General features: G+C 39.8%; 1 protein-coding gene and 1 pseudogene across 1 annotated transcript in view; one reads left to right on the top strand and one right to left on the bottom strand.

Moving 5' to 3' along the window:
* The window catches only part of SCAPER (S-phase cyclin A associated protein in the ER), a 346,349-nt gene that overhangs the window by 259,082 nt on the left and 73,732 nt on the right, over positions 1-13,535 (bottom strand). The window lies entirely within an intron of this gene.
* On the top strand, positions 2,863-4,130 carry LOC101639247 (annotated as a pseudogene).

Genomic DNA, 13,535 nt, shown 5'->3' with positions numbered 1-13,535 from the left:
AGGAACAGAGGAAAGTTGTATACTTGTATACTTCATCGGTGCTATACTGCACCGACTGGCTCGTCCTCCCTGTGACTCTTCTCTAAGGGGATGTCCAGTTGCCTACAGATGGGTCTTGGATCCCCACTCTGCACTCCCCCTCATTCACAATGATTTTATTTTTTTGTTCTTTGATGCCTGATACCTGATCCCTTCAAGACCTCGTGATCACACAGGCTGGTGTGCTTCTTCCATGTGGGCTTTGGTGTTTCTTTGCTAATACACAAAGGTTTTATGCTAATATATTAAAGCTTTCTTTTGAAACTGAAAAAGATTGAGCTTAAGCACACTACCTTTATTATTTTACTTCTATCTAACTACCTCCCAATTCAAGTCATCTCTCTCCAACACTAGAACCAATGGGATGCCATGTCAGTTATGCTCGAGAGCAGGGGTCCTCAAACGACGGCCCGCCGAGGACATCTGTCTGGCCCGCCGGGTGTTTTTGCCTCGTTTGATTTTACACTTCAAAATAAGATATGTGTGGTGTGCATGGGAATTTGTTCATAGTTTTTTTTGAAACTATAGTTCGGCCCTCCAACGGGTCTGAGGGACAGTGAACTGGCCCCTGTGTAAAAGGTTTGAGGACCCTTGCCCTAGAGGATGGCGTAGAACTGCCCCGTGGGTTGCTGAGGCTGCAAATCATTATGGGAGCAGAGCCTCATCTTTCTCTTAGAGTGGCTGGTTTCCACTGCTGACTTTTCAGCTAGCAACCAAATGAGTAACCCACTACACTATGCTCTATAAATACTCTCAATTTCTAGTTCTCTGTTCTCACACCTTCTTAAAAAAAAAACCCAACATTTGCGCCATGTAGATAAATGCTACGAGAAAAATCCCATATGGGGCCAACACTACTATAAATCCACGGTTACCATCTTCAACAAGGCCCTCAAGTCTGTCCAATCATATAACAATGGTATGTAGTTGGTTCACTCTCATACTTTATGCAATAACTATTTCTAATCATACAGAGTCCAAGTGGCAAAGTGGAATACAAGTTGGAATGCTAAACGCAAGGTGAGCAGTTCAAAACCACCAGCTTCTCTGCAGGAGACAGATGAGGCTTTCCACTTCTCTAAAGAGTCGTCTCAGAAACCCACAGGGGCAGTTCTACCCTGTCCTACAGGGTTACTACAAGCTGACTCAATGCTCAATGGGTCTTGTTTTATTTTTTTTATTTCTAAACACATTCCTTTACTAGGTCTTCCAGTTCAATCACTTTTCCATTCCCAATGTCTAAATCTGTTTTCCAGGTTACTTGGAAAATGTAAGAGTATACCCTTAGCTTCATCTTCCCGAGCATAACATCAAACAAACCTGCCACTTATCCTTGGTCTCCTATTTCAGTGGAGAAAGTACCTCCCAGTCCTTCCACTTGTACTATGAATCTTCTCTAATTTTCTCAGGAATCCCATGTCATAAAAACTATCTTGGACTCTCATTAATTATGAACAGAGAGACAAAAATAAGCCTGACAACAACAAATTTCTTATTGGAAATAAATCAAGGGAGAAAATCTTGCATCTTCCTTAAAGTACTTTAAAAAAAAAGTCACGTTCTAGCTACACATAGTTAAAAATATCTTTCAAAAAATATTTTGAAAAATAAAAGTAAATAAAGATATTTTAACAGGGAAAATTATAGCCAACAAACCAATACAAGAAGAACTGTTAACTAATGTCCCTTAAGAAATAGAGGAAAGAACCAGGAGGCAAAGGATATTTATAGAGGTCTAAGTACAGGCATGTACATATATAGATATAGATACATATAACAAGAGGGAATAGAACTATATGTTAAGAATTAAGGTTGCAGATGGACATTGGGCCTCTACTCAAGTACTCCCTCAACACAGGAACACTTCATTCTAAAATCTGGCATTCTGTGATGCTCACCTACTCAACAGGATCAGTGAAGACAAAATGGGTACATAAGTAAATGTGGTCAAGAAAGCTGATGGTGCCTGGCTATCAAAAGATATAGCATCTGGAGTCTTAACGGCTTGAAGATAAACAAGTGGCACCTCGCTGAGAAGCAACAAAGCCCACATGGAAGAAGCACACCAGCCAGTGAGATCATGAGGTGTCAAAAGGAGCATGTACCAGGCATTTAAGACCCAGAACAAAATCATACCCAAGGTGAATTGGGGGTGGTGGTGGCATGGAGTGGAGACCCAATGCCCATCTTTAGACAATTGCACATCCCCCTACTGAAGGGTCACAGGGAAGAGATAACCCAGTCAGTTATATCGGTGCAGTATAGCACCGATGAAACATACAACTTTCCTCTAGTTCTTTAATGCTGCCTCTCCCCCACTATCATGATCCCAATTCTACCTCACAAATTGGATTAGACCAGAACATGCACACTGCTACAGATAAGAGTGGGCAACACAGGGAATCCTGGATAGATAAACCTCCCAGGGCCAACAATGAGAGTAGAAATACCAGGAGGATTAGGGAAGGGTGGGGGGAGAAAGGGGGAATCAATCACAAGGATCAACCTATAACCCCCTCTCAGGGGGACGAACAACGGAAAAATGGGCGAGGGGTGATGGAGGACGAAGCAAGATACAAAAATAATAATCTATATAACTTATCAAAGGTTTGTGAGGGAGGGCAGGTAGGGGAGGAAGGGGGAAGAAATGAGGAGCTGATATCAGGGGCTCAAGTGGAAAGAGAATGCTTTGAAAATGATGACGGCTCTGCGCGGTGTGGCAGGGACGGAGGCCCAAGTGTTCCTACTACTCCTGCCTCTGGGCCGGAGGCTTTGACGGTGTCCAGCTGTGCTTAACTCTGGCCAGTGCCACCTGCCTCCGCAATGCCCGCCAAGAAACAGGCTCAGGCCGGGGGCAGCAAAAAAGCGGAGCAGAAGGAGAAAGAAAAGATCATCGAAGACAAAACTTTTGGTCTAAAGAATAAGAAAAGAGCAAAGCAACAGAAGTTTATCAAGGCTGTTACTCATCAAGTTAAATTTGGTCAACAAAATCCACGTCAGGTAGCACAAAGTGAAGCTGAAAAGAAATTGAAGAAAGAATTACAGGAGCTGAATGAACGATTCAAGCCTGTAGTTAGTTTCTGCTCAAAAAATCAGTAAAGGCGCAGACCCCAAATCTGTGGGAGGTGCATTCTTCACGCAAGGGCAGTGCGCTCGAGGGGAGAAGGGTAGTTTTCTCATGACTTGACTCTGGAGAGAAAATGTGAAAAGCGAAGTGTTTACATTGATGCGAGAGATGAAGAACTAGAAAAAAATACCATGGATAACTGGGATGAGAAAAAACTGGAAGAAGTAGTGAATAAGAAGCACGGTGAGGCGGAAAAGAAAAAACCCAAAACTCAAATAGTGTGCAAGCATTTCCTTGAAGTTACTGAGAACAACAAGTATGGCTGGTTTGGGGTAGGCCCTGGAGGGGGTGATATGTGTATGTATCGTCATGCACTTCCCCCTGGGTTTGTGTTGAAAAAAGATAAGAAGAAAGAAGAGAAAGAAGATGAAATTTCATTAGAAGATCTCATTGAAAAAGAGCATTCTGCCCTAGGTCCAAATGTTACCAAAATCACCCTAGAATCTTTTCTTGCATGGAAAAAAAGGAAAAGACAAGAAAAGATTGATAAACTTGAGCAAGATATGGAAAGAAGAAAAGCAGACTTCAAAGCAGGGAAAGCGCTAGTGATCAGTGGTCGTGAGATGTTTGAATTTCGTCCTGAACTTGTTGATGATGATGATGAAGAAGCAGATGGACCCGTTACACCCAGGGAATAGGCGGTGATGAGGTTGATGATTCTGTGAACGTAAATGACATAGATTTAAGCTTGTACATTCCAAGAGCGGTAGATGAAACAGGTATTACCGTAGTCAGTCTTGAAAGTTTCAGCACATACACTTCAGAAAAGGATGAAAACAAAATAAGTGAAGCGTCCGGAGGCAGGGCAGAAAGTGGGGAAAGAAGTGACTTGGACGAGGATAAGGAAGGAGAGGCACAGGAAAACGGAGCTATTGATGCTGCTCCTGTTGATGAAAATCTTTTCACTGGAGAAGATTTGCATGAACTAGAAGAAGAATTAGACACACTTGATTTAGATGAATGACACCAAACGAGTTCATGAACAAATGAAATCGGCTCAGCATGAGTTCAAATCGACTACATCAATTTTCCACCTAGAATGCTTCAACAGAATGTTTATTTACCATACTGGTTGTGGAGGGCTAACCCTCTCCCAAAACAGGAATGTTCTCCTTATGTCTCCTCTCCTGACTTTGATTACATCTCATAGTAAGTTCAGAGAAGTTCGTGATAGATTGAAATATAATGGTCAATTCAGAAAATGATGGATGGTTATAACTGTCCACTCAAATAGGAAGTGTAACTACTTTTCCAACTATTGTTTTTCATTGGGCATATGTTACCAGGAACAAGAGAAATCTAAATATAAAACATCTTTCCTTTAGTGCCGTTGTTGAGTGATTTCATTTCCTTTATATTTATATCTTATAAAAGAGGCTGTCTAAAATATGAGTACTGTACTTCATAAAGGGAATTGCGTATGCAGAGTCAGTGTCGTGTCCTCTTTGGACAATTAGATGAACATTTGAGATGGACCTTTGATCTGATAAGATCAGTTGTGATATCTTGTGTGAAACTGTTAATTTTGTTCCTCTTTTTGCCAATAAAGTTGTAAATAAAGACCGTCATACATTAAAATCTAAAAAAAGAAAAAAAATGATGCTGGCAGCGTTTGTGCAAATGTGCCTGACACACTGGTTGAATGTATGGATTGTGATAAGAGATGTAAAAGCCCCCAATAAAAGTATTTAATAATAATAATAATGTCCCTGAAGTAGAAACTAAGTACTATCACATGTAAATCTGGATCTATAAAAGGGAATGGAGAACAAAACACTAAAACTACATGGGTAAATAGTTAAAATTTTATGTTATTATTCATATTTCCTTAAAAGACAACTGCTTAAATGAAATGTATGGTGGAGCTTATAACATATGTAAAAGCAAAATAATCAATAATAGCATAAAGGCTCAAAGTAAATGTAAATATTCTGTGAGATTATTATTCACTATAAAGTGAACTAGTATAATATGGTTTGGAGGTAGACTGTAATAAGTTAAGGATGTATTTGAACACTTTTAAGAAACCATTAAAATAGAAAAAAGTTATATCTAATAAGATAACAAAGGTGAATAAAATGAAAAAATATAGTTAATCCTAAAACGAAAAACAGAAATAGAGATCACAGCACCAATAAAATACACAATATTCCTTTGGTTCCTTGAGGCTTCCTCCCCCTCTCCCACCCCCCCACCCCCCCGCAACTATCATGACCCAGCCCCGCCTTTCATTTCTGGCTAGACCAGAGCATATACACAGGTACAGATAAGAGCTCATGACACATGGAAATCAGGTCAAATAAACCCCTTAGGAACAGAAATGGGAGTAGTGATACCAGGAGGGTAGGGGGAAGAAAGTGGGGAGGAAGGAGGAACTGATCGCAATGATGGACGCATAACATCCCCCCACCCCAAGGGGGACAAACAACAGAAACGTGGGTGAAGGGAGACAGCAGTCAGTGTACAATAGGAAAACAATAATAACTGATAACATCAGGGGGTCATGAGGGTTTGGGGGGGGGGAGAAGAGCTGATACCAGGGCTCAAATACAAAGTAAAAGTTTAGAAAATGATAATGGTAACATATGTACAAATATGCTTGATACAATTGATGTATGGAATGTTGTAAGAGCTGTAATCGCCCCCAATAGGATGCTTAAAAATATGTTTTAATTGAAAGGCCAAAATTATCAGAATGGATTAAAAGAGAAAGACCCAGGGGGAGGGGGGGAGCTGATACCAAGGGCTCAATAGAAAGTAAATGTTTAGAAAATGATGATGGCAACCAGAGGATGTACACTGGTACAGATAGGAACTGGAAACACAGGGAATCCAGGACGGATGATCCCTTGAAGACCAGTGGTGAGGGTGGTGATTTCGGAAGGGTAGATGGAGGGTGGGTTGGAAAGGGGGAACCGATTGCAGGGATCTACATATAACCTCCTCCCTGGGGGATGGACAACAGAAAAGTGGGTGAAGGGAGACGTCAGACAGTGTAAGATATGACAAAATAATAATTTATAAATTATCAAGGGTTCATGAGGGAGGTGGGAGTGGGGAGGGAGGGGGGGAAATGAGGAGCTGATGCCAGGGGCTTACATGGGGAGCAAATGTTTTGAGGATGATGTGGGTAATGAATGTACAAATGTACTCTATACAATTGATGTATGTATGGATTGTGATAAGAGCTGTATGAGCCCCCAATAAAATTATTTTTAAAAATTAAGAGGGGTCAAAGATCTAAATATCTGTGAAAAAAGAGGGGCAGACTTGAGGGACTTACTTTATAGCATAAATATATTGTCAAACATATCTAAAAATGTCAAAGCACGCTTTTAGAAGACAAACTAGACAATTTGACTATCTAAAACTTAAACATTTATGTGCATCCAAGACTTGACCACAAGAGTAAAAACAGAGCCTATGGACGGATAAAACACTTTTGACAATGACATAGTGGACACAGAATTAATTTTTTTTTTTAATTTCTAAAAATTATAGAAAAAGTTAACACCTCAACAACAAAAAGCAAAGAATCAAATTAGATAATGGGTGGTAATATGAATAAATATTTTTCCAAAGAAGAAATTCAGGAAGCAAAAAAAAAACAACTTTTGAACATTAGCCCTTAGAGAGATGCAAATGAAAGTAAGGAGATATCATCTCATTAATAGCAAAGTTCAGAAAACAAAAAATAACAAATGCTGAGGAGGTTGTGGAAAGATTGACACCCTCATGCCCTCTGGTAGGATTGTAATGTGAAGCCACTCCTGTGGAAAATAGTATGAGGCTTCCTTAAAAACTGGAAATAGAAACACTGTATGATCCAGAAATACCACTGCTAGGCATATAGCCTAGTAGTGAAATAGTATATAAGAGTCACGACAGAAACAAATATAAGCACACCCACATTAATCAGCATTATTTACAGCAACAAAAATATGGAAACATCCTAAGCTCCACTCATTGGATAAATGGATATACAAGCTATGAAATATAAACACAATGGAACACTACACACTGTTAAAGAAGGATAATGAATCTGTAAAACATCTCATCACATAACTGGAGGACATTATGCTGAGGGAAATTAGTCAATGAAAAAACAAAAATTATTCTAAGAGACCAATGCTAAAGAAACAGTCAAGAAATGGTTTACGCACAGTAACATTATTTGAAGGTTAACTGGGGTGAAAGAGGAGTAAGAGTAAATTACTAATTAGAGTAGACACATATTAACATGGGTGAAGGGAAAAAATATTTAATAAGGGGGAGGTGAGCATTAACTTATCAAGGCAAAGGTAGCCAGTGGGAGGAGCACAGAGTTAAAGGCAATGAAGATAAACGGTATTATATATGTAATTCTGCAATAACAGTAATAGCAAGAGCAGTGGGAAGTTGAGTGGGACTACAACCATGGGAGGAGTGGGGGCTATATAGAGATGATACACACACCCATTTGAGAGAGGACATCTCTATGCAAGAATTCATATGTACTACAAATCTACCAGAGCTTCTGTAGCAGAGCATACCGCCACTACAGCAGTGCATACAGGCGGCCACGGTATGAAAACCCAAGTCCTAAATAAATACCCCAGAAGAATGAGTCACTGGGCCTATGGTCTCAGGACCATAGTCTTAAGAGACATCAATATCAACTGGCATAACATAGTCCATAACGAAATGCTCTCAGTCTTACTTTGCTGAGTAGTGACGGGGGTCTACAAAGATTGTATGCTTTCATCTAAGGTGCTAAGAAGTGTGAAGAAAATCAAAGACAAATGAAGACCCTTAGTGCATCCATGATCTAGAGACCAGAACTAGATGGTGCCCGGCTACCACTACTGATCAATATGAAAGGGATCATGGTAGGAGGTCTGGGATAGAGTGGGAGAAAAATGTGCAACAAAACTCAAAATCACAGGTAAGAGCAGGCTTATTGGTTGGGTAAATGCTGGTAGGACCTCAAATAATGTGGCCCTTAGAAACCCTTCAAGACTGGAAGTAAACTCATCAGTATGGCTCAACTTTTGGCCAAATGACAGATGGCTTTTAAGGTAGGCAATAATACCAGGGGAGTATGCACTCTTTATAACAATCAATCATATAAGATCAAAAGAGAGCATATGTCCGAGAAGAAGGAGAATGCTCAAAAGACAGAAACGGGAGGAGGAGACATGGAACGTGGGGAAACCCAGGGAGGACATGGGCAGAGGGCTGGTACATGGTGAGAGTTTCAGTCAATAAGATGAAACAAAATGTGCATGAATTGTGGACTGAAAAACCAATTTTCTTTGAAAACATTTTAATACAAAGACATGAAAAGGTTAAAAGTAAAGGGATAGAAGAATGTAGCATTCTAACACAGGTGGAGGTGGGGGTGGGGGTTTGAAAGCTGGCGTGACAAAGTAGATTTCAGAGCAAAGAAAAAGGGGCAAAGTTTCAACAGAAGAACTTGATGGTACCTGGGTACTGCCACCAACTGCTCTGAAAAGGGCCACATTATTCGATCCTGGATTGGGTAGCAGTAACAAGTAGAACGAACTCTCAAACGGATAGAGACTGGTGGGGCCTCCATCACTGTGGCCCTTCAGGTCTGGAACGGAACTCATCTCCGAGTTACAGTACGTCATCAACCGATGAAGATCTAAGGGGCAGTCAGGGTTGCGAGGGTGCAGAAAGCAGGGGGAACGAAGCGGGAAACTCAGGAAGTGGGCGGAGTGATGGTATGTTGCGGGGATGGAAATGGGCGCGTTGAATCGGAATGTGCATGAACTGCTGAATGCTAGCCGATCATCTGCTCTGTACACAGTCACCTAAATCACAGGTCAAGGTTGTTTTTTTAATTAAACAAAAGATCATCTGAAAGGACATACCAGGCAACACTAACCAAAACTGGATACGCAATATTAACACCAGACAAAAATGAGATCCGAGGAGGAGGGCACGGGATGGGAAAGAAGGGTATTTTATATTAAAAGGCAAAATTCAAAATTAGATGAAAACATGTATGCACATGATAACAAAACTTTGGACAGATATGAAGCAAAATTTGATTTTTGAAATATAAAGAGACGCAATATATACCGATAGCGTTTTGGCAGCACATCCACCTTAAAAAGGGTCTATTAGATATTAGCTGATGCGCCACAACAGCTCATCATTGATAGAAGGGCCTTTCACATCGAGTCTGTGTGCAATAAAAACGCGCTGCCACCTCCTCAGTTTGAACTCCAGGTGGCCCAAGAGTGATAGCAAAACCACCTCCTAAGGCTGACTTGGCTTTAACATTTGAGGAGACAGGCCGTCAGGGGGGTCTATTTTTCTGCAGAGCTGCTAAGAGGATTCAAACCACCAACTCTTACGTTATTAGTTGAGTGCAAACCATCTACAACATCCACGGACCGTTTGTATAATTAATGTGCATAGTATAAAATCTAACTAGGAACAATGGAGAAAAAAAGTTTGCCAAACATGAGAGGTTTCTGAGTTGTAGGTCTATGCTTTACATTGCAGTTTATAATAAAGGAAGTGTTTAAAAGATTTGTGGAAGAGAGCCTTATGAAGTTGTAACTTACCAACCTACTACACTGAAAAGACCATAAGAATATCATACTTCTTTTGGTTTCCAGCTTTGAATCATTATGAAGGAACAATAGCTCTAAAACTGAATTAAGAGAAAAAACAGCAAATGTGGAAAAGTTCTTAACAGTAAAAGTGCAACAGCCGTACAGGAAGAAGCACGACAAACACGTAAGCAGAGTAATATTTTTTTAATTATTCTGTTTTTGCCTAATTTAGCTGAGTTAGATAGGTGTTAGAATTGGTTCTACAACTGGACATCCCCTTATGGAAGGGTCGCGGGGAGGAGATGAGCCAGTCAGGGTGCAGTGTAGCAACAATGAAACATACAACTTTCCTCTAGTTCCTAAATGCTTCCCCCCTCCTCCTCCCCACTATCATGATCCCAATTCTACCTTGCAAGTCTGGCTAGACCAGAGGATGTACACTGGTACAGATAGGAACTAGAAACACAGGGAATCCAGGGTGATGATCCCTTCAGAACCAGTGGTGAGGGTGGCGATACCGGGAGGGTGGAAAGGAGGGTGGGGTGGAAAGGGGGAACCGATGACAAGGATCTACCTATAACCTCCTCCCTGGGGGACGGACAACAGAATAGTGGGTGGAAGGGAGACGTCAGACAGTGTAAGATATGACAAAATAATAACTTTAAAATTATCAAGGGTTTATGAGGGAGGGGGAAGGAGGGAGGGGGGAGAAAAATGAGGAGCTGATGCCAGGGGCTTAAGTGGGGAGCAAATGTTTTGAGAATGATGAAGGCAATGAATGTACAAATATGCTTTAAACAATTGATGTATGATTGTGATAAGGGTTGTATGAGCCCCTAATAAAATGATTAGAAAAGAAAGAAAGAAAATGATGATGGCAACAAATGTACAGATGTGCTTGACACAGTGGTTGTATGTATGGATTGTGATAAGAGTTGTAAGAGCCCCCAATAAAATGATTGGGGGAAAAAAAGAATTAGTTCTACAATAAGTGCAAGGAAAAGCACTTGATAAATGCAAAACAGATATACACACAAGTCAAGTCATTTCCTTTAGTATGCCAATAATCAAGCCTGGAAGATTCAAATTAGAGTCTCTACTCCAGAGTGTAGAAATCCCTTTGGAATTTTGGAAGGAAACCATGTCTGGTCCTGCGTCGTCGTCCTCACAACGGTCGTCATGTTAGCCCACTGTTGCTGCCACTGAGTCAGTCCATCCCACTGAGGGACCTCCCTTCAGGGAGGGATGAGAATAATATTGAGGAGTAAAGTCAATGGCATCTCTTCCTAGCAAAATGTTGGGAGGAAGGTAAGAAAAATGTGTGTCTCTAATGGAGAGTAAGGCCAAATGTATTACCTCTTTTTCTTAAGAGAGTCTACCTGGAGCTGCCTCTGGAATAACGTGGTGAGTCTATCAATGTGGCTATGCTGTGTGTTCAGGGCGAAGGCCTGAGGTTTAGTTCTATCAAAATGCCTTTAGTTTATATGTGGTGTGGATTCTGTAGGGCAATGGTTCTCAACCTTCCTGATGCTGCGACCCTTTAGTACAGTTCCTCATGTTGTGGTGACCCCCCAACCAGCAAATTATTTTTGTTGCTACTTCATAACTGTCATTTTGCTACTGTTATGAATCGGGTGACCCCTGTGAAAGGGTTTTTCCACCCCCAAAGGGGCTGCGACCCACAGGTTAAGAAGCACTGCTATAGGGGGAGCCAGCAGGCCTGCCAGGGGCCAGAATAAAAGATAAAGCAAAGACCCAGAGATATGCAGGCGGAGGACTGAGAGAAGGACAAGTCAGCAAATAGCTGCTGCTCCGCTGGAATATGTGCTATCTGAGTAGAGAGAAGAGAATGAGAATTCACTGGCTAAGGGGAACATTCCGTGAGTGGGCAAATAAAAACTCAAATTGAAAAGGGAAGAAAACATGGACTAAGACCCCAATTTTTGTTCCTTACCACACAGCTATCTTTTTTAGGTGACAAGCAAGGAGATGGGGATCAAGTATTTTTATTCAAAAGAGGCTCATTATTAACTAAAGAATTTGTTTAATTATTAGATCAAACTGAGGTTTAAAATAAATATATCACTTTGTCAAGTCAACATTTTTCAGATGCACAATTGAGGAATGTCAACAACACTGATCATGTACAACCATCACCCATATGGTTGCCAAAAATATTGACTGAAAGCATATTAAACCTATTGTATTGGGAAGGGGGGCGAAGACAGACAATGATTTACCGGAATTGACTATGAGTGTTCATTTGTCTTGATTTTTTTTTTCAAACAAGATGTTTTCCTATCGTGGAAATATTTAAAAAAAAACAAAACCCAGCAAGCTCATGGTCATTGAGTTGATTCAACAGGAGCAATAGCCTCGTCTTTGTCAAGTGGAGCAGCAGGCGGGTTTGAGCCACAGACCTTACAGTTAGCAGCCCAACGATTAACCCAGAGTGCCCCAGGGCTTTTTAAAGAGAGTTTCTGCTATTACAAATTAAGGTAAACAATGTAAGGAAATACATAATTCTATGAGGAATTACCTACATTTTCTAAACTGTCATCATTTGGTGAGCCAGTTTTCCACTTCACTGTCAGTTATACCCTGAACTGGAGAGGTCAGTTTATAAACAATCTTATTAAATACTGTATTGTCTTTGCTAATTAAGAAATTCCATTTTTCCTTCAATCACCTAATTAGCTTAAATTTCTAGTAAGCAAGACTAATTTGGGTTTTCTGAAACCAAACTTGGTTGTATATACCCAATAAATTATAGTTAATTTAAGATTATTTGAGAAGGCATTTCCCATGAAAACAAATAAAATTATTTTTTCTATATTTAAATATACAAGATAGTAAATGGAGCCTATATAATCTTATGCTTTGTAAAAGTAAGGAGCCTCACATGGAAATACATGGATCTGAAAGTGAAAAAAAATTTTTTTAATTCAATCTCCACAAAGGATTAAATGTACTTTATGCAACTTGTGCAAAAAACAAAAAATTGCCCATTGGCTTCATTAATAATGTGAAAAGGGGGCTACAAAGAAATCGTAGTTTTAACTATGACTAATAGTTACCTATTTCTTCAACAATTTATATAAAAATTAAAATTTTAATATATTTAAAATTAGCACTAAGTTCTGCCCCTAAAAACCACATGCTTTTAATATGTGGTTACTAAGATAATAAAAGACAAAAAAAAGTCAGACATATAACAGTTATTTTTGTGAAGTCTCAAGCAATATTGGAAAATTTCACCACTCAAATTATAATAAACACACTAAACAATAAAGCTTTCTTGCTGAGCAGTTACCTATTATGTTTAACAGGCTTGAAACAAAATGTGCCAAAGATCAAGAGTAAGTTATCTGAGATGTCAAGTGCAGAAGGTCAAAGGTACAATTTTATTAGGTCAGAGGTGGCATAAATAAAGTGTTACATGTCAAAGAAGAAGGGTCACATACAAAGGATATATAATATAAGGACATCACAGATGACAAGTAATAACTTTAAGTAGAATAAGTATGTTTACTATAGATACCATCATTGATTAAAAATGAAACTTCTAAGTGAGTAAATGTAAAATTGCCTTTCTATATTGCATAACTCATATACTATTTTGCACACTTGTTTTCAGGAAGAAACGGCTATCACCAAGAATAACTACATGTGAGGGTGGGGTGGAAAAGGGGAACTGATTTCAGGGATCTACATATAACCTCCTCCCTGGGGGATGGACAACAGAAAAGTGGGTGAAGGGAGACGTCAGACAGTGTAAGATATGACAAAATAATAATAAT

Source organism: Echinops telfairi, unplaced genomic scaffold, assembly GCF_000313985.2.
Source record: "Echinops telfairi isolate 266 unplaced genomic scaffold, ASM31398v2 ScPeMD7_7475;HRSCAF=8513, whole genome shotgun sequence".
NCBI classification, from domain to species: Eukaryota; Metazoa; Chordata; class Mammalia; order Afrosoricida; family Tenrecidae; genus Echinops; species Echinops telfairi.
This window is presented reverse-complemented; position numbering and strand designations above follow the sequence as displayed.